The 21483-nt window shown below is 36.7% G+C and overlaps 2 pseudogenes; both read left to right on the top strand.

Annotated features, from left to right (window-relative positions):
• The first annotated feature begins 6444 nt into the window (after positions 1 to 6444).
• On the top strand, positions 6445 to 15511 carry LOC113324210 (annotated as a pseudogene).
• Positions 15512 to 15584: 73 nt separating this feature from the next.
• Positions 15585 to 21455, top strand: LOC113322680 (annotated as a pseudogene).
• The last annotated feature ends 28 nt before the right edge of the window (positions 21456 to 21483 follow it).

Here is a 21483-nt window from a genome sequence, read left to right as displayed (position 1 = left end):
GTGCACACGTTCAGGTACAGTTACTCATATCTAAATGAAGTCACTTTTCATTTGTGTGTAACAAGCTAAGTTCGATCTAACGGTTGAAAGATATTAGCTCGAGTCTAATCAGGTTTTCATCTAACGGTGAATATTGAATGCTTTGTTACCAAGGTAACATTAATTACAAACCCTGATTCGGAGACTATATAAGGAGAACTCTAACAACTGGGAAACCTAATCCCCACACCTCCTGTATGATACTAGTTGCGACTAGAGTCGATTCTCCTTTAACCTTAGGTTTTTCTAAAACCCTGTAGGTTAACTACTTGAAGACTTCATTGGGATTGTGAAACCAGACCCAACTATTTTCTCCGTAGTTGTGTTCCGATCTTGCCCTATTCTATCGTATTGAGTACTATCTTCTCTAAGATTTGTTCGATATGGGCAAGATAAAAAGTAGTCATAAACATATTCGTATCATCATATGTGATTCCACAATATCTTGTTTCGCTACCATACGATTAAGATTATTGTGAGGTGATTGATATTTCTAGGTTGTTCTTCGGGAATATAAGTCTCGTATACCAATTGGTTCATGTTCACCTTGATTTATCAAAAGACGGAACAAAACTCGTAGGTCTATCTGTGGGAGACAGATTTATCTATTCAATAGAATTTTATGTGTGAGACAGATTGGTTTATCAAGTCTTCAACTTTGGGTCGTAGCAACTCTTAGTTGTGGGCGAGATCAGCTAGGGTAATCAAGTGCGTAGAGTCTTTCTGAGATTCCGAGACGTAAGGAGAGCAACTGTACCTTGATCAGTGTGAGGTTGGTTAGGGTTCAACTACATTCCAGTCCGAACTTAAATTGGAGTAGGCTAGTGTCTGTAGCGGCTTAATACAGTTTGGTGTTCAAATTTGGACTAGGTCTCGGGGTTTTTCTTCATTTGAGGTTTTCTCGTTAACAAAACTTCTGGTGTCTGTGTTATTTCTTTTTCCGCATTATATTTGTTTATATAATTGAAATATCATAGGTTGTGCGTCAATTCAATCAATTGTGAATCCAACCGTTGATTTTTGATTAAATTGATTGACACTTGGATATTGGTTTTTGATACCGTCCAAGTTATTTCTTATATTCAATCAGGCTCGCAAATTCCTATTTTTTTGATCGTGGATTGAATTGAGAAATTGAGATACAACTCTTTGATATACTTTTCTGAAGATTGAGTCTGACTGTCTAGTTGATTCTCTTGAAAGTATATTGTAGTTAGTCCATACAGATTGCTAAGCGAAATATTGGGTGTGGTTGTTAGATCCCCACTTTTTCACTTGGATAACATCTTTAACACCATAACTCCTTGAGTATAGAACTAAAAATAAAATCATCCCAATGGAATGTGTATTCGACTAAATTTACGGTGTACTCGCACAAATCTGATTGGTTATGCCAGTTACTCTGTGAATTATTTTAAATTAGATTCCAGTTAAATTTGTACAACTTTATCGTTCAATCCTTTAAATGAACCTCTAAGACAAGATGATCCCACGAAGGATGTCTTCCTAACCACCGGCCACATGACCCTCACACCGCCTCTCCACTTATCAGTTAGAAATCAAATTATTTTAACAATTAAATAAATCCTAAGAGAACCATTACAATAAGAATATCCGTTGGAAATACTCTAATCCAGAACGTATTTTAGATAACGTTTTTTTCCTGAAAGCTTAAGTGTAACTTTCTGAAAGCACCGAAGTGATACAATCTCTTATGATGTAAAAAGTTATCTAGATTAGTGCGACTACTTTTACACGTTACATGACATGAATTTATTGTTGGTTTGATTTTTGTTCGGATACCAGATAATTACCTGATCCAAAATCAGAAGAAAGGAAAACAATAAAATGTTTGTATTTTCATAAAAATTATTTATTTTTTTCAATTGTATTTATTAGTTTATTGTAAGGCGTAGACGTATGCATACAGATGTAAATAGGATCGTATTCATATCCGAATATGAAAACCTATAATATACGCTATTCGTTCGATTCGAAATTCGAATGTATTTGCATATTTTGACTCCAAATTTGCATCAAAAATATTATTTGGACATCTGGTAATTATCTGGCCGATCGGAAATCATAACAAAAAAGCAACAAAATGTTTGTATTATTGTTAACATAAAGAAAAATAAAATAAAAACTAAATCTAATACACATTTTTGTAAGTTTAAAAACTATATATTTATGCGTGAATTTCAGGATACGTATCTATCCGGTTAGTTGTCAGACAAAAATTTCAAATATCTAAACCCAAAAAATGTTATCAAATAACATTCGATATTTCGGACGCGAATTGGAATGAATTTCAGTTCGAACATCCATTGACGCCTTGATTTATTGAATGTTTTATTAGTTTTTAGGATCATGGGCAAAATATTGAAGTCGCGAAGAGGAACGTGAATCGTCTTCTATTTTTGAGAAGCGATCCGTACGTTGAATCGTAAAGTGGTGAATCATGGTTAGCGGTGAATCGTAAAATATAAGATTTGATATGCTAGCTATCCCTTCCATATGTAGGGAGGGGATGGCACATGAAAGGCAATCTTGCTATGGTGTCCTCTCATCCCTTCCCTACACGAGACGCGTACTCAGTACCCGTATGAATAGTGCCAAACGCGTACTCAGTACTCGTATAAGTCAACTCGTTGACTTGACCAAAAAGCGAGTAGTAAGTGCGCGTTTCATAGGTTTAAGAACATAAAATCAGAGCTAGTCGACTATTCTTGTTTTCTTCATCCTTCTTCCTTATTTCTCTCCTCCTCAACACTTTCGATTTGAAGACCTTGCTGTGCGATTTTGGAGCTCAAATTGAATGGGTTTGTTCATTACCATCTGGTGAAGCATTTACCTTCTTTAATTTCGTGGTTCATCATCAAAATCCTCCAAGGTGAGTGATTAAAAATGCGGAACTACATTACCGTTACGAAACTACATTACCGTTACTAAACTACAACACCGAAACTAAAATGCGGCCTTACTTAAAAACTAAAACAAGAATTAAACTAATCTATTACAAATTTAACGGATTACCATAACTGAAATACGACATTACTTAAAAGAAAAAAAATCGTTAAGCTAAGCTATTAAAAATTGAACGGAATATCTTGTTCGCTCTGCATCTGCTTGGCCAATATGACATTCTGTTGATATTCAAAGTACTTTCTTGCCTTTGGAGTCATCTTTTCGAGATCCAACTTCATTATTTCCCTTTTTTCTTTCATTTGAGCAGTCTGAATTTGTTGTTGAGTTGTCTCTAACAACCTTTCCATAATTTGGTTTTGTTGGAGCCGACGAGCCGGGACAATTGTTCGGGATTCTTTTAGATAATCAACAACTTTACTACCCGCGTCACTCATCTGAGAGTCTTGCGAGGGTGGTGTGGAGGATTTACTTGTCCCAACCAAGTTTTTATTAATTTGGGCTTTTATCGCTGCTCTGAAAATACGTTTATCTCCGGTAAATCCACCATACGATGTTCCAGGTATGGTGATTGGGGTCGTCCTAGGGGTATATCCTGATGGAAAAGGGATACCGTTAGGGATATTATTTGTAAATTGATTCTCGACAAATTGGCTTGAAGGTGGGTTTTGGGAACTTGAGGGTGGAGAACTAAACATATTAGAGAAATTTGCATGAATTTGAGATGACGGAGGATTACAATCTTGTTCCATATCTTCAGTTTCACCGGCGGACACAATTGGAACATCTTTAAGCATGTTCCACTCAACATCTCGTTCAAAAGCTCTTTTGTATATGTTAGAATATAAACTTTTTGCAATTAAGATCTACATAATTATAAACAAACCGTTAACAAAATACGCGTATATAAATCTATTTAATAATAACATATACGAAAACTATAATAAACATATTTAAATAACATACTCGGTTATTAGAGTCAATGCCTGGATTAGCTATTACGACTCTTGCAACACAACCAGAGAAGTTATCCACTTCACCCTTGATTTTGCTAAACCGATTACGGACGCTTTTTTAAAATGCGGTCGTTCCGATTCCCGCCACAAACTTCCACAAATTTATTAAAAAGCACTTCCCAAAACACTTCCTTATCCTGATAATTGTGATAATCAATAGCAAGGTACTGAGTAATCATGTGATGATCTTCCAAAGTAGTAAATCTCGTTCTGTGTTTCCTTTTTTGGCTTTGAGTCTCCGCCATTGATGAGCAAAACTAAAACTATTAAACGAGAATAAAATTAGAAAGATTTAAGTGAAGAAATCAATTGATGTAAGAAGAAGAAATCGATTTGGTGTGGTTTGAGTAGAGAATTAGAGTGACATTTATAGAGGATTTTCAAAAAATGACCATTGGGATCCGACGGTGTAGAAAATAGAGCCGTTATTAATGATGGATGGTTAGGATCGGGTGTGAGAGAGGTGTAAACGAAAAAAAGTCAAACAAATAAAATTTCGGAAACGCGTACTCAGTACCCGTGTAAAAAGCTAAGCGTACTGAGTACTCGTATCAACGGCTTTACGAGTACTCAGTACGCGTAAAACGTAAAATAATACAGATACTGAGTACCCATGTGATTTCCCTTCCCTACAAGATTGATCAGGCAAGTAGAGAAAGAGGTTAGAGAGCAATAGGGAAGGAATATCCATCTCCATAGTGCTAGCTCTTATAACTAGATATGTAAACATTTTATATAAATATAAATATATTCATATTATCGCATGTAGAATAGTGATTGAGCACTCACATATTACACACAAGGTAATAAATTCAACGTGGAATGGTGATTGAGGACTCACATATTACATACAAGGTAATAAGTTGGAATCCGCGTTTCTGAAAAAATTTGAAACGAAGCGTGAAAACTTTTGAAAACCACGATCATCGTGGGCTTATTATTGAAGCATAAACGACAAATAGACCCGTGCACTGTGAAAAATTACTTTCATAAAATACGATCCCGCTAAAATGCCCAATAACGGTTAATAAACTATCATATACAAGAGTGAAAATATCCCACTCCACTGTCTCCACAACATACCGCGTTTGCCTGACACTTCTGAAACCTTTAATTTTCGTTTTCCACTTTCAGAACTCCTTTCAGAAATCACAGACAAGAGTAAAGTAAGTCTCCAATCGAGAGTTTTCTTTGTGAAAGTTAGGGTTTTCTTTTACAATGTTTCTGGTTTGTTTCGTTTTGGTGCTCACTGATTTGTTGCGTTAGGTTTCGTTGTTTCACAATTTTGTTCCGTTCTAGGGTTTTTTCTTTACTTTCTTAAACCTAGGTTTTAGTATGCAGAAATCATCGAGTATCGAGTGTTTGTAGAAATAACATTAGGTATCAACATCTGGCTCTGGTCTCACTCACGGATCCTTGGTTTCGTCGTTAGTTTTCACTATGGACTGATTGGAAGACTACGAAACAGTGTATGATTTGTTAACCTCAGTGTGGTACTTCAGTGGTGAGTATGTGTTTGGATTTAGGGATTTGGTTCACTTCACTTTTTTAACAATTGCATTTCTCAAGCACCTTGGTTTTGCTCACTGTACTTTTTCACTGATTAAAATTCTTGCTTATGTTGGTTAGATACATATTTTTTATGGGTGGAAAAATTATTGTACATGCGGGTTTTTTTTCTTGGAGGAAAACCAGAACCTAGGAATTAGGGAGAGGAGGATACATGTTAGGTTTTTATGATACAGAAATACTGACTTGAGACTTTGGTGTTTGTAGAAACAACAATAAGTATCACCATATGCTTCTCGTCTCATGGCTCTTTGTTGTGATAGTCTCACTGTGCACTGATTGGAATGATGAAATAATGTATGATTGTTAAACTAAATTGTTGTAGCTTCTGCATTCCCTCAACTAATATTGATTTTTTAGCGTAGGTTTGGGTTTAGGGGTTTGAGTTACTTGACACTTTTAACAGTTGCATTTCTTAAGCACATTCATTTTGCTCATTGTTTATACTCATATTCTGTACTTTTCAGTGATTCAAACGCTTGCTTATGTTGGTTGTATACACATTGTTTTATGGCTGGAAAAATTATTGTATATGAGGTTTTTGTCTTGGAGGAAAACTAGAATTTAGGGAGAGGAGGATAAATTTTAGATCATTGGGTTTGTATCAAGAACTACTTTAGACGAATAGTTACCGGTATTGGTTATGACTATTGAAAGCGCTGGTTCAGTTATTTCGTTGTTATGCGTGCAATTTGTTTTATGTGATCTTTCTGACTTTGCTTTTAGTGATTTTTCCATTTGTTTGTTTCTTATGCTTGTGTTTTGTTAGTCCTTTAAGGTTGTGCTTTTGTTGTCCAGGCTGTAAATAAGCACGTAGCTGAGAAGAAAGAAGGTAGACAAGCAATTACAGACCATATACATATATCTTCTGGTGTCCTAGTTTTTGCTAATAATGATGAGGCATTGGGATGACGAATGTGAGGATGCCATATCATCTGTCACAAAGTACTATTTGGTTGATGACGATGAGAAACCAGTATGTTATTCGGTACTGCCTATTCAATGCCGTGAGGATCAAAAGCCAGTCCCTCCGGATAGGGAAATAATCTTACACGGTTACACTTCTAGTGGATCTCAGATGGTATACAAGCAGGTAATTGCATGAAAATTTGACCTTGTATCATTCGATCAAGTTAAGGTGGAACTGCTCTCCAAAGAGAATAAGTGGATAGTTCTGGATAAGCCTCAAAAAAGTTATGAAGAAACCATTAGGACAATGTGGTTGACTTTATGCTGCCTGCACTACTTAAAACGTAATCCTAATGCCCCAGGAAGTTCCTTGTTATCAAACATTTTTCCCAGGTTCTCCCTTTGATCTTGTTCTGTTTCCACCAGTTCGTTTTTTTCTTCTTCTTGTAATTGTAGTGTAGGCTCGCAAATAAATATATAATTTGCATGCACATCCTAAATCTGGTTGTTGTTTCTGCAGTTTCAACAGGGGCGCTCAATTTCTTGAGAATGATTTAATGGGTCATCGTGACGTCATTAAATCTGCAGTTGAACATGATGGGACTCTAGCAAATTCTAAGATCTGTGTTTTTAGTACTTCGCAGTGTTAGTTCGATAATAGTTGATCGAAAATTGTGATTGTGTAATTGCATACCATGAGGGCTATTAATAACTACATTATTTATTTATTTTTGGTTCAAAAAACAGTTTCTACTTGCATTTCTTGGGAAAGCATTTACCGAGGTCAGTGCTTCACTTATACTATTACTTTAATTTGCTCTTTCCTTATCTATTTTCAGTCAAGACACTTTTTCTTTTGAAAGTCGTCCCATCTCTTAAAAAGGTTATGTTTACAGGATATGGATGTTGGTTCAGTTAAGAAAAAAACAAAACACAATGTTATCGATGATTGGGAAGAGTCAGTTGAAGAGGAGACACATACAGAAGTGGATGATTCTGTTTGTGCAATTGTGATAATGGTGGTCATGTTTTATGGTATACTCTTATGCTTACACGTGATTGCACTGCTGTTTTTATTTTGTTTCGTCATTCGTTTTTAGTTTCATGGCTAAGCAAATAAGTATGTAATGTGATTTTTTTTTTTGCACTTCTGAGGATAGTAAGCTGTTGTATGTTACGTGTAATCTATTTTATGCACTCCTGAGTTTATCTGCGTTTTTCTTTTTCTCTAAGCTGAGTTGGAATGAGACAGATTGACCCACTGATACACATAGTCGTGTCTTAGCATTTCTGCTGTTGAAGGCAACATTACTCCTATGTCTCATTTATTTTCCCGTCTTGACAGTTGTGATGGGGAGTGCAGAAGATGCTTCCACGCAACTGTAGCAGATGCTGGGGTTGATGCAAAATGTGAATCTCTGGGCCTTTCTAAGGCTGAAATTGCTGTATGCCCCCTTCTTGTATCTTTCTTTCATATTGCTCATTCTGTTATGAATGTTTTGTGGTTTCAGCTTTAAAGTTTTACTTCGGTCTTGTGCAGGCACCGAAATTTGTTTGCCTGAACTGTCGATATAAGCAGCACCAATGTTTTGCGTGCGGAAAGTTGGGTTCCTCTGATTGTTCTTCTGCTCAGGAGGTATTTAGATTAACAGTGTTTGTTTAAATTCTCAACGGTAACGAAATTAGCTAATGCTGGTAGAATAAATAAAAGCCTGTATATTTTAATCATCTGATTACATTCTTTATTATGGTCATAACTTGAAAAGTAGTTTGGAACTCACTGTTGAGAAGTACTGAATACTTCTTCACACGGTGTCTTTTCCAACGAACATCTACTACTCCCAATAAACAGTCTATCAGTTAAGTTAAATTTAAGTTGTATAAAATCCTGCTGGTTGTGTTACTACAGTTAGTTTGTTAGTCTCTGGCTCTCCGTGCATCAGTGATTGCTCTCTCGTTGATGAGTATTTTGGAATGCTGAGGCGTCCATGGTTCCCTTTAAAAATAGTTCAGTAGGTTCCTTTTCTCTTATTCTAAGGATATCTTGTGAACTGTTAAGTATTCAAAAAGAAAAAGGAAAAGAAACAAAGAGAAACCAACATTTGGTTGTTGTAGGTTTAAAACCGGACTCAAACGTAGTAAATCTCTTAATGGGTGACCTGAATCATGTTTCAGTTTGTTCATTATTCAGTGAGATTATTTCGGAGTGTCACCCATTTGTTCTTATATTTCACTCACCCGTTTAGGGTTACCAACTACTACAAAAAAAAATTTCCATCAATGATGCATGTCACTTGTACTTCCACAAGCCTAATGTAACTGGTAAACAGAGGAATCCTTTACCTGGTTTTCTCCCACCATGTCCTTTTCTTTTCCTTCTTTTGCCTATCATCTTGACTAGTTTACATACGATGTTATTTTAGGCCATACCTATTTTGTCACGATGTTGTCAATTCATATTTTAATACTTGCATTACGTATTCCTGTCACTCTAACTCCCTAGTTTTGCTACACACCTAGTTGTAACCAACTTGATTGGGACCGCATATTGCTTTACAGGTGTTCCGCTGCTCTTCTTGTAGTTGTGGCCATTTTTATCATGCTGAATGTGTTGCGGAGCTGCTTTATCCGGTGAATGAAATTGAAAGTGAAAAACTTCAAAAGATTATTGCTGCAGGGGGGTCATTTACCTGTCCTGCGCATAAATGCTTCAAATGTAAGCAAGAGGAAGATAGTTTAGTACATGATCTGCAGTTTGCAGTATGCAGACGATGCCCTAAGGCATATCACCGTAAATGCTTACTGAGGTAGTAAATTTATTGAAGTTCTACAGTTCTACAGTTCCGCTGCTAATGCATTATGTTACTTTTTTCAGGGAGATTGCTTTTGGTTACGCAGAGAAACTAGGACTCATTCAGAGGGTTTGGGATAATCTATTGCCAAGAAACCGTATTCTAGTATATTGCCTGTAAGTAATTCTTCTACATTCCTTCTGAATCTTCTCTTAATTTTGAAAATGAATTATAAAACTGCTTCTGTAGAAAAATTTACGTTAGTTGTTGGTGGGAATCAGATGTAGACTGTAGAAGGGTTGATTGTTGTTGTAGATGGTCTCCTTGCTATGTAGTTCGTGTTTACCATAAAACCTTCCATCCTAATTTCCTATCCCCACTAAGAGTTCCCTTGGATCGTTTCTATTTGCAACTAGAGAGCTAAAATCATCTTCTTTTTTCGGAACATTTGTAATTATTTCTAATTTTGTTGATAGGAAGCACGACATTGGAAAGAATCAAACGACACCAATAAGAAATCACATCGTATTTCCTAATGTTGCAGTAAAGGCCAATGTGCAGTCTCAGTCAAGCCAACAAAAAGTTCCGAAGAGGAAGAGAATGAATCCTGAAGAATTCCAAAAGAGTATCTCTGTGAAGCAAAGAAAACCAGATGAATTGATGGCCAAAAGATTTTCTGCCCTACGACTGGATTCTTCAAAAAGGTTGAGCAGCGGTAATGCCTCCCAAATGATACGGAAGGATAATACTAAGTCTATGATAGGTCATTCATACAAGCAGCAAAAAGTACCTTCGAGCTCAATCAGTTCAGAACCTCCAGTTGACACTGGAATAGAAAAGAGGTAAACAGTATTTTTATGTATTTTAACCATTACCGTAGTGCCGTTAGAGGACATTCAGTCGGTTGTTGGCTTACTTTCTTTTGTGGAAGTCTTAACTGTGTTCTGGTTGTGCTTCCTGCGTATATTCTGAATGAAAATGTGCAGAATGAAGCAGTTAATAGAAGAAACAGCACGTTCAATATCCTCGAGTGACATTAAAAAGGATTACAAATTTCGAGCTAAACAGGCACTGTCTAAAGTTGTAAACACGGCCAACTCACTGGAAAAGGCTGAGGGATCTGATAGGGTATGTCTTGCTTATATTAGTTGAAAAAACTGTTGCCGAAAGTGTGTTTAGCATGTTGTTTACGAACTTGTTCTCTGATTATATCTTTGCAGGCTGTACGAAAGTTAGAAGAAGGCCCTAGTTTTGAGTATTCAAAAGATGTTATTGAACCGAAGATTCTCAACCAGATAACTCAGTGGAAGGTAATCCATCTCTCATAACATTTCAACTCTGAAGTTGAATTTATTGTGTTAACCTTGACTGCGACTGGAGTGTGCTCATTTAAGACACTATGTAACATACCGTTCTTGTTTCATGCCAACAGTTGTCTCTATCATTGCAGTGCATGACGTATCTTTGTATAGTTTCGCGTTCTTTACTTACCTCTTATTGGCTGCTTAAAATATGTGAATGCTGGTGTGTTAGAAATTTGGTTTGAAAAATATGGGTTCATGAAGCTGATGGCTTGATATAAGATCAACATGAGAAGATGCTTAATTGGTAATATGCAGGATCTAAATTAGTTAGTTCCCTTGTCACAAAAAAAAACTTAGTTTCAAGTGGACTTGATCCGGTCAGAGTTGCATGTCCTTTACTTAGTCACCAACAGTTGCTTGTTTTTCTGTTTGTCAATTTAAGTGGCAAAGTGTCTTTGTTCCTTTATGCACTGTCTTTGAGGTTGACACAATCCTTTGGCATTGAGAGGTGCATAATATTGTGGACAGCAATCTGTGAAGTATGGAACTTCTAAAAAAGTACCTTCTTGCGATTCCCTACATCATGATATCACCCAGGAGGACTTTTTGATATTAATCACCAACTAACTTATCTAGTTGTCAAGTCTTCATAAATAACTTCCAGGGGGTAACGACATTTATAAACAGTTTATATTGACATAAAAAGCAGATGATGGAGGTTGATAGAGTTAATCAAGTGGGTATTAGTTAGAATTGGAGACCTAGGTTGGTATATTGGCTTAAGTGTGGACCTTTATCATCGACTAACTAGCTTATGATATAATGGGACAAAAACTGAAGGATGTGAAGTTTGGCTTGTGCTATTCTCCCAGATGCATATTTATGTCAATTTTAGTCATTGTTATGGGAGATGCGCACTTTAATGAGTTACATTTCTCCTCTGGTCTGTCCGTCTATTCCTGTACTTTTTTTTGTTGTTATAATTTTGGTGTTTTTGTACATTTGCTTCTACCCATAATCGTCGAATCTATCTGTGACTTCTAACAACCTTGAGGAACTTATGACCGGAGACCTAATGTGCAGGTTATTGATAAGCTCCGCTCATATGTACTCGAAGGCAACATGGTAAGGGCTGTCACAACCTCTTCTCCTTTATTTGTTTTAAGTGATATGTCCTTTGCCCTGTATCTATCAATTTTATTGATTTATGTAACTGAAAAAAATATCAACTTAGTTAGAACTGAAGGACTTAAGGTTTTCATTTCAATCAACTACGTCACTCTATGTCCTGGTGAGATTAGGTCTAGTATACAGGTTGAATAGGAGGCTTATATAAATTTCCCTTAGTTTAGCTGCGTGGAAAGTTCTCCAAGAATTCGCCAGAATGCTATCCTGATATACTGAGTTAATATCACCCCTCGGACGTCCTTTCTAAAAGTATAGAACCATTGATTATGGAATTGGTGAAGTTCGAGTATAAAAAAATGAACTTCCTTGCTGTAACCATTTAGGCTTTTTTATCTGCGTAGCTCTTATTGTAATCCAATTTTGGCATTGAGATAAAAGTGCAGAGAGCAGGATATGAAGTAGATGCACGTATGTTTACATTGTATGAAGGTATTATCATGTTCACATATTGTTGACCTAAAACAACCGCGAGAATAGTAAACCTCTAATAACTGAGCATTTTCCTCAAAGAAATTCATATATGATGTATTGTTAGTTTTTATTTCCTCGAAGCCCAATTTAGATCCTGTGGTTTATGCTGTTTTTCAGTTCTTATGGATCAAATGAGAAGACACACTTGAATGTCCTTGCTAACTAATTAAATAGACTCCTAATGTTCGAAAGTAGAAATGTGGAGTCCTCCAGCTTCCGTTGAAAGCTTAATTTTCGACAGTGTATGCAATACCGTAGGTGTATATGGAGTGACAGGGTTGCACGTGTATTTTTATACCATCACAGGTTGTACGTAGACCAAGTCATGCAGCTTTAGCCATAACTTTATCAGGGGATACTGATACAGTTTGATATTGTGCCAGCTGAAGTGTGTTACATTGACTGAGTTTTGTGTCTGAGCATTTATATTGTGACACAGACTGTATACATACGTAGTTGGTAGTGGTTTATGCATTGCACCTTCATGGTTACTCTCGTATAGCCTCAATGAATGAAACCTGTATACTAGCTGATCAGAATTTCATCGAAGGAATTGCTAAGAAATTTTCTAATCAAGGCTGTATCATTTTGTTATACTCATCTGTAAGTACTCTTTTGTTGATCTCGTGTGCACTGTTTTTTTCCCTTCGGTAGATTGTCAATGCCTCGTACACTGCCAATGACTTCACTTGCTTAATGAAGCAAAGGCTTGAAGAAGCCGGGATCAATTGCTCATATGAAGACTATGGTGTGTGTAAATCCGAGGTACGTTTTTCATTTATCCATGTCAGTCTGTGTTATTATTTTGTCGTTAGATAATAAAGGGCATATTACCTTGTGGATCATCAACACGCACCTGAACTCTTCCCGGTATTGCAAATAAAGATATATTTGTATCTGGGTCTTGAGGTTATTGGGTAACCAGGGTTTTGTAATCACTACCCAGTTTGGCAAGTTTAGTATCTCAGCTCTTCAACAAACACAAAACGGTAGTATTTCAGATTGTCTTCTCCTCTTGCTTCTCTTGTTTCGTTATGTTTGTACATGTGATTTAAATACTCTACTTGGCAATGTTTCCAATGAAATATTTGCAGTTATTTTTGCTTGTGATTTTGAGGTGGTGGATGATGAAAATGGTACCTTGGTTATGGTATTCAGTGATAACTATTTTCTTACATGGACCTAACTCTTGGTGGACACTGGTTGTCAAGGAAAGGGTTGTCTAAGCTCATGCACTGCATATGTCAAGAGTTCTGAGGTGATACTGACCAATTCAAACCGTCCATACTCCAGGAAGAAGTGACTCCGCACCCTCATCTTCCCATGTTAATAGGGCCGAACACGTATTCATTTTACTAGTCACTGGAAAATGGAAAACCTTCTCTGAAAGCATGTATAAGCCCGTGTAGTTGACTCTCATTGATAAACGGCTTTTGAGACAAGGGTTGATACATGATGCACAAATCCAGAAACCCAAATGACGTGGAACTATTCACAACTGCCTAAATGTTTGAGCAATTGCTTGTTTGGTGCTCTGGATTTGTTCTCGGTTCTAAGACAAACTTTTACCTCCAAGCCAGTTTTTTCAAGAAAAGTCAGGTCTGTGGGATTTTACATGGTATCAGAGAAGCATTAACAGTTGCAGTTGGGTTTTTTTAGCTTGGGTTGGGGGACTTCTTTGTTTGTATTGCTCGAAACAGGATTGTTTTTTTGTCTTAAGCTATTTCTTGCGGTGAGGGAGAGTGCTGAGTGGGTTTCAATTGGCGCTGGAGAAAGTCTTTATGGCAGCTACTGAAGTGGATCTGTAGCTTTTCGTCGTCTTGTCCTCTTTTGTTCAGTGTATGGACGCCCCTTTCCTGGCAAGCTGGTTTCCATGGAGAATTAGATCTATGAGCTTTTACAAAAGAAAAAGTGGAATGAACGTGTCTAATAGTTGTTGTTTAGGCTTGGACTTTCTTGCTAGTAGTATTTTGTTTGCTTATCTATACTTGTCTGCAGACTGGCCCTACTGCTGAGAAGTGTGATTGGTTGAGCGTACATCAATTGCCTACACCGACGAAATTGGTATGGTTACGAGATTTTCTAACTTTCCACTAATATCTTGAGCTAACTTGTGTTTGAGGTAGTGAAGTGCTGGGTATCGGAAGTCTTTGGAGTTCTGCTAAATTTCTTCATTTTGTTTCCCTGTTATTTCTTTTTCTGTTTTTATGTATCAGATCATTGTCCTTAATATTCCTTTTGGGATTAATTCCGCCCTTGCTGACAAATGCATTGATAAGGCTCTTGGTTTCAGACCAAAGCTCCCCGTATTGTTTGTGCCAGAGGACATAAAAAGGTACTTTACACTCTTTCTTTCACCACCCACATCCGCTCAATGAGAAAACAGCACCATACTTAATTCTATCTCTCACATTCTTTGTTTTGTTTGCCAGATTGGAGAAACCTGAATATAAACTGGTTTGGGAAGACACCGAGAGACTGTCAAGTAAGGTATGACCCCAAGACTTGAATGTTAAATCTTAAGATTGTATTCCGTGAGACTTTTTATTGGCGGCCAACATCTGCAGTGTGTTATCTTTCAGTCATTACATTCATCTATTGGCATAAGTGACGATGAAATGAAGATATGGAACTCTAAATCACCGCTGCTTCAGTTTTGGAGTCGCTCTGATTGGTTTGCTAAGCACAAGAAGATAGTTGAGCGCATGCCTATGAATCACAATGATTCAAACGTAGAATCAGAAGAAGAAGAAGAAAATCAAGAGCAAGAACATCATAACGAGGAAGTCATTATTAGTGATCCAGCAAATGAAGACCATGATGACTCCCCTAATAAGTTGTGTTCGATGCTTCCTTCCATTCATGCAGCTGCTGGTGAAAACCAATCGAAAATTGGTAATGGAAATGTTAAACCTAGCGAATCAAAAATGCCAATTACTGGGTTATTACATTTTGCACCTGGCCCGTTTATCCCTTACTCTCAATACAAGCATTCATGTTGCGGTTGGATAGATGACGATGATGAGTGATTTAGGCAGACAAGTAGATATTAGTGTGTCGTTCCACGGTACACATGTAAATAACTTAATGAAAAAGTTGTGAAGATCTTATCAGAACTTGTAAATAGTCTTTGTCACATCGTACAACAGGTGATGTGAGTGAAATAGCCATCACTGATTTAAGTGGACGAAATAGTTATAACTGTATTTTGGTCACATCTACTGCATGTGATATGGAGGAACCGGTGGTGGTGCTTTTCGAAGCAACCTTTTACTTTTTTGAATCTTCTAATGTTCCTCCTTTTTTTTCTTTAGATCTTGTTTTTGGTGGTGTTTTTTCTTCTCTTGAAACATAATTTCAGTGTGTTCTTTTTTTTTTTTGGTCGCCGTTTTTTCGTTGGTAAACGTATGTTTTGTTACGCCCGTGCTTTCGACACGCGTCGTTGGATTTGTATCCTTGTCCATCTAAAGCAGCAGACTGAGTTCTAAATTTAAAGACTAGTACAATCCAACGAAAAAAAACAGAACAGAAAGAAAGAGTGAATTGAATTGAAATGAAATGAAGAGGTGAGGAATTGGGAACCCTGAATCCCCGATTTTAATAGAGAAGATGAACATTCAAAATTAATCAACTGAAGCAAGACATGATGCTGCTGCTGCTTTCTCACACTTTCTTGCTTCTCTTATGAGTTACACCCCTACTGTAAGTGTAATCCTTTCTTTTGGTGTTCTGTAATTTCTCGTATCTTCGTAATATCTTTCACTGTCAATTCTTATATTTTTTACTAGGGTTTCATTTCCTTCAATTTTATATTTATTTCGATGTATATAAGGAATTACAATTACAAGCTGAATTGGAAGTAAATTGGTGTCACATATATCAAATTTTAGTTTTCTAGCGTTTTATAAATTCAGGGGTTTTATAAATTTACTTCACATATTTAGTCTAATGTTCAAAAGTTTGGGTTGTATACGACTGTTGGATGCATAGATTATGCCATGGGAATGTTCGACGAAATGTCGATTATTTTTTAATCAAGTACATATGGTGAAAATGCACAAGTTGAAGCATTTTGAAACAAGTTTTAGATTTTTTGTTTGAAAATACTTGGCTTAAGTGCGTTTAAATTCTAGACAGAACAGGCCGGAGAAGCGTAGAAAAAGCAAGTTAAAAACAAAGCATTACAATTTAGTGTATAGAAGGTATGTTCTTTTTAATCCGTATCAATGATATACTCATGAACAACAGTCGAACAAGTGTGGAACTTCCTCCAGTATATGTTTATAGCCGTGAGATCAACTTCATGTAAGAATGTTCACCAACCTGTTTTGGTTGATTGAAAAAACCTTAATTTTGAATCTTATAAGTTGTTTGGTTTCACTTAGCTCCATCATTGTTAGGCTTTCTTTTCATAACAACAGCATTTGGATTTCGTTTTTTGTGCTCCGTTTATATTTCTATTTGCTAAATTTCTTGCGAAGTAGAAAGAACTCATTATCTTGAGGGATGAAACAATGTAAGTAGAGTAATACGAACAGTTCAAACTGGAATTGTATCAGAGTTGCGCAATGTACTTAAAAGTAGTGAATGCTTCATGGTAAAGATTGCAAGTGTCTAGGTTGAGGGGTTTTGATGGGCTCGGATTTGATAAAGGGATAATTGAATTTTGTTAGACATTAGTTAGTATGAAAATCTATTCACATGTCAGAATTTTATTAGCACGAGAATCAAATAAAATTTGTTATACATACGTGTTGATCATATGAAGATGATAGCTTTTGGTGGATGCAGGTACCACTCTACATGAAAAAGCCACACGCGTAGTGTTTGCCGACGTGCAAAGCAGTGCTCCCTACTTGTTTAGGTAAAGCTGAAAAAAAGTGAAGAATTTGAAATTCTACGGGAATCAATGGAGGAAAATTCAGAAACCCAAAATTCTACTGAGCATTTACCAAAGAGCGATGGCGAATTTGATCCAAAAACTATGCGGAAAACTAAACCAGGTATCAAGCGTTTGATTATGATCCTAACAGTTCTTTCTTCATTCATCCTAGGATTTCCATTTCTACTCAAAACAATCGAGATTTATCGTTCTCAATTACCATTTCATGACATCGATTCATTATCAAGCACTCTGCAATCAAATCCATTACACATTCCATGTAGATTTCAAGTTATTTATTTAGGTTTCAATGCGGAAAAAAATTTAGATGCGCACAAATTAGGGTTTATGATTAGTGAACAAATGGCGAAACTTATTGGGGGTGATCCAGTTTGTGGTGGTTATGGGAAAGACTGTACTGTTTCAGTTACAGTCGATTTGGGTAATGTGTGTAATCAGAATTTGAATGACGGTGATTCATGTTTATGGGGTTGTGGAATGATAGATTTGTCAGTCAATTTAAATGGTAATGATGAGGGAGTTGATGAAATGTTTCATTCAATATTGAGTAGAAATGAGAATTGTGAGAGTTCTGGTGGAAAGGTTTATAGTGTTGTGGTAGTGAACAAGGAAGTTGATGATGTTGATGGGGTCAGAGTTGTGGTTGGGAAATATCGACATGCTTGGTTGGTTGGGAAAGTTGAAGAAATGGGTGCAGTTTCTAGTATTTCCAATGTTTTTGTGAAGTTTTTTATGAATGGTGGGAAGGAAGAGGGGATCTCGAAAAATGAGTTTATGCCTGTGGGTGCTGATGGAAGGGTTGTTCTATCATTTAGTCTTTAAATGCTAATCCACGAGATTGGATTTATGACTGGTATGAAATAAGAAAATATGGGTTCATTGTAACGGTCTAATGGGATGTGTTAGATTTTTCCTTAATTACTTAAACTTTTTTTGTAGGGATTTTCGAAAAATAGATCAGGATTTGTTGGCCCCTGTGGCGGAGGCTTTGGCACCTATTGCAAACATAACTGTAGAAAGTCAGGTAAAAAGTTTCGTTTCCATTTAACTTCTAGTTTTATTGTATTTACAGGTGGGCTGGAAGCTAATGTTACGTTTTCCGTTTCTCATTAATGGTCAGGTTCTATACCACACGCCAAAGTCATCATTTTCTTATTGGGACGCAAAGTTGTCCAGCTATGTCTTTAGAACTAAAGACCTTCCTTTCTTTGTATGTTCCTCAACCTACTCTTCTAATTTTGTTAAGTATGGCATTAAGTGAGATTAGGTGTGTAGAACTTGGTGACTACATCTAGACTTCATTCCTGGAGTTTCCAGGGTGCAGTGGCTGAATTGGGGGTGGCTGCGACCCCCAAAACTGTAAAACATACCCATTGACCTTTTCTTTTCAAGGACATTTTCTGGAATTTTCTTTTTAAAGCCCCTCTAGAAGTTTAATATGTAGCCCATCCTACTCTTTTGGCCCTCCTAAACTTTCAATCCTACTTCAGTTGCTGCAAGGGAAGGTTTTGTTTCCCTCAAAATGGTGAATTCTCATTCAGCACATCAGCATTGAACTAAATTATGTAAAACAGTATATCCCATATGCGTAACAGTTTGAACTAGTGAGATTACCAACCCGGAGCTTCATGAACTCAATAGTATATAATTACAACTAGAAGGTGCAAGTTGACGTAGTTGACCTAAATCTCGTGTTTAAGCATTTCTGATCGGTAAAAATACTAAAAGATAATGCTATATTACCTGCTTTTGTTTATCATTTTTGAATCTTCAAGTTGCAAAATATGCTTGTATGTAAAGTTTGGTCATTTTCCTAATTTAGTGTTGTTTTATTGTTCTACTGAAGTATTAAAACTTTCGCCTGCACTATGGGGTTAACTTAACAGGTAATTCAAATGAATGGCACCTAGATACTTCTATTGCGGCTGGTGGACGATCAAAAGTCTTGCAATTTGTGGTGTATATCCTTTCACTCATTGTCTGGAACTCTTTTACTCATTTTGTTCTCTCATTTTAATCTTCACAGTCACGTTTTACCCCGTCAACTTCTTGGCACAGTTATTAGTTGTCACGCTTTTGATTGAACCTTCAAATTTGTTACAAATGAATATCCAGTAGAAAAACTCAGCAAAATTTAATTTATTGTTATTTTACCAGATATGTACCATCCGCTGAAGAATGTCCGCTCCAGTTACAACTTCCATCAGGCAAAATTTCCACGACAAATGGATTTATATCCCCTGTGAGTTGTTGTGATCTCAGCTTCTTTTTACCTGGTCTTCCCAAGTTCCCAACATGTTGCATGTGTGAATCTGTTTTTTGAATTCTTTATGGCTTTTTTTACAGATGTGGGGTGGTGTTATTGTTTGGAATCCCCCAAGATGCTTCAGGAGCTCCAAAAGTATGCAGCCCCAGAAGCATACGTTGACCTCTGAGGTTAGATCTCCCTGTGGTGAATAGTCATTTCAGTACCTACTTTCAGATCGTATATGAAATTAAAAGCCATTCATATAGGTGATGTCATATTAGTTGCAAATGGGCTTGATGTTTTTAAAAGTACGCTTTTGGGCTCACTTGTGCATTTTCTGAAACAGGATCTCGAGGAACTCCTCGAGGTGTCCTTGGGACAGCTTCGGCAACTTTTTGGTCTGAAATCCAACAATCTTTATGTTGGTGAATCAGGCATGTCAAGTGTTTTATCTAGTGAAAGAGGCTTTACGGAATGGTAAGAGATGTAATCAAATCATGCTTCGGATAATTTGATATAAAGCCAATGTCAGGAGACCTTCCAAATGAAATTGTAATTCATTGAGGCATGTTGATTTCTTTGGGAAAGGGCTGAGGGGATCATTTCTATTTTGTAGGGAGTTGGACGCATTATCTAGGCAGCATACTTGTTTTAATCTTCATTCTTGTGCCACTACTCTTGGATCTCTTTCCAGATTGGTATTTCTAAATATTTTAAAATTCATAACTAGCCTCAAAGTCTCTATGGTTTTTATCAAATATCTCGGTCTAATTCTCTATCATGGCATCACTCAACATGCAGGTTCAGTCACTTCCAAGGATGATAATTAAGGATGAAATTGGGAAACAGGTTACCCTTCTTAGATTTTAGAGTTGAATACAGAATTTTATAGTGGATAAAGTGATAAATACTTACTCATCTTATCCGCTCCTAAGTTGGTTCTATTTGTCTGATTTGGCAGGTTAAGTTTTCACTTGAAGCTGCAAATCTGGCTCAAACAAATGCCTCTTCTGGAATCTATGAAGCTTCGGCTGGTATTTTCTCTTTCAAACACATTTATATGCTAGGTTAGTTCCCTATTTGTTATGATCCAACTTTTCCCCTGCGGTGTACTTGGGATCAATACGTTTCTAAGAATATAATTTTCGTTACTTTTCAGTCTCTTCAAGACAAGCAAGGGCTTTGGCAGAGGATGCATTCTTTCATCCATCGATCATGTCAATCAGTTACTACTCGTTTGAGCATTGCTTTGCTGTTTACACGGTTAGTAGAACTGGATTGGCCTCAACTATAGTTAATCTTATTTTTCTATGCAAAGTATGATTGCAAAATTTAGCACTTGATTTGGGGTGAACATCAGTCTATCTATTTATTTATTTTTGATGTGACATCATTATGTGGGCGCTGTCAGTAATGAAGACTATCAAATTCTCCATTACATGAGTCCACTATATGTACTGGTGGTCTGAAACAAAGTCTAAATAACTTTGGTAAATGGCAATTACAGTCTTCTTACCGCCATCGGAAGTTACCATTCGTCTTTATTCGTTTTTACTTTGATTGTTTTGGCAGTAATTATAAATGGTCTCACATGCATTTCTCTCTTTGACAGCCTTTCTTTCTACCTGTTGCCCTACACGTCCTCCTTGCATCAGCTAAAGAATGGAGACGGTATAAACAAGAGCACATGAAGTATTTCACGTGGATCTCCAAGACAAAAGCAGAATAACTGCGTATTTGATGATTTCCCGTATTCCAAGGAAACAACAAAAACCACTGCGAATTGTTAAGATATCCACGACCATCTGTATTGTTCTTGAAAACATTCACGGGATCAGCTTGGGCCGTGCAGGTTCAGAAGCCGGCATTGTTTTGGTTCTATAATCGAGTTTCTTTTGATTCAAGGTGTTTCTCTGAAACAGTTTCTTTTTTATCTCAGTGTAGTCTAGTTTTCTGTGTACGATCATATGTAGGAAGTCTGTGAATTATTGGAAAACACTAGGACACAAATTCTTATTTCTTAGATGTTTCTAATGTAAAATGATTGCTCAATTTTTACTTATACCCAAACTGCTTCCTGTGGCTCTTCTTTGGGCTGATCATTCTCTAGCATATGTCA

Source organism: Papaver somniferum, chromosome 11 (assembly GCF_003573695.1).
Source record: "Papaver somniferum cultivar HN1 chromosome 11, ASM357369v1, whole genome shotgun sequence".
NCBI classification, from domain to species: domain Eukaryota; kingdom Viridiplantae; phylum Streptophyta; class Magnoliopsida; order Ranunculales; family Papaveraceae; genus Papaver; species Papaver somniferum.
This window is presented reverse-complemented; position numbering and strand designations above follow the sequence as displayed.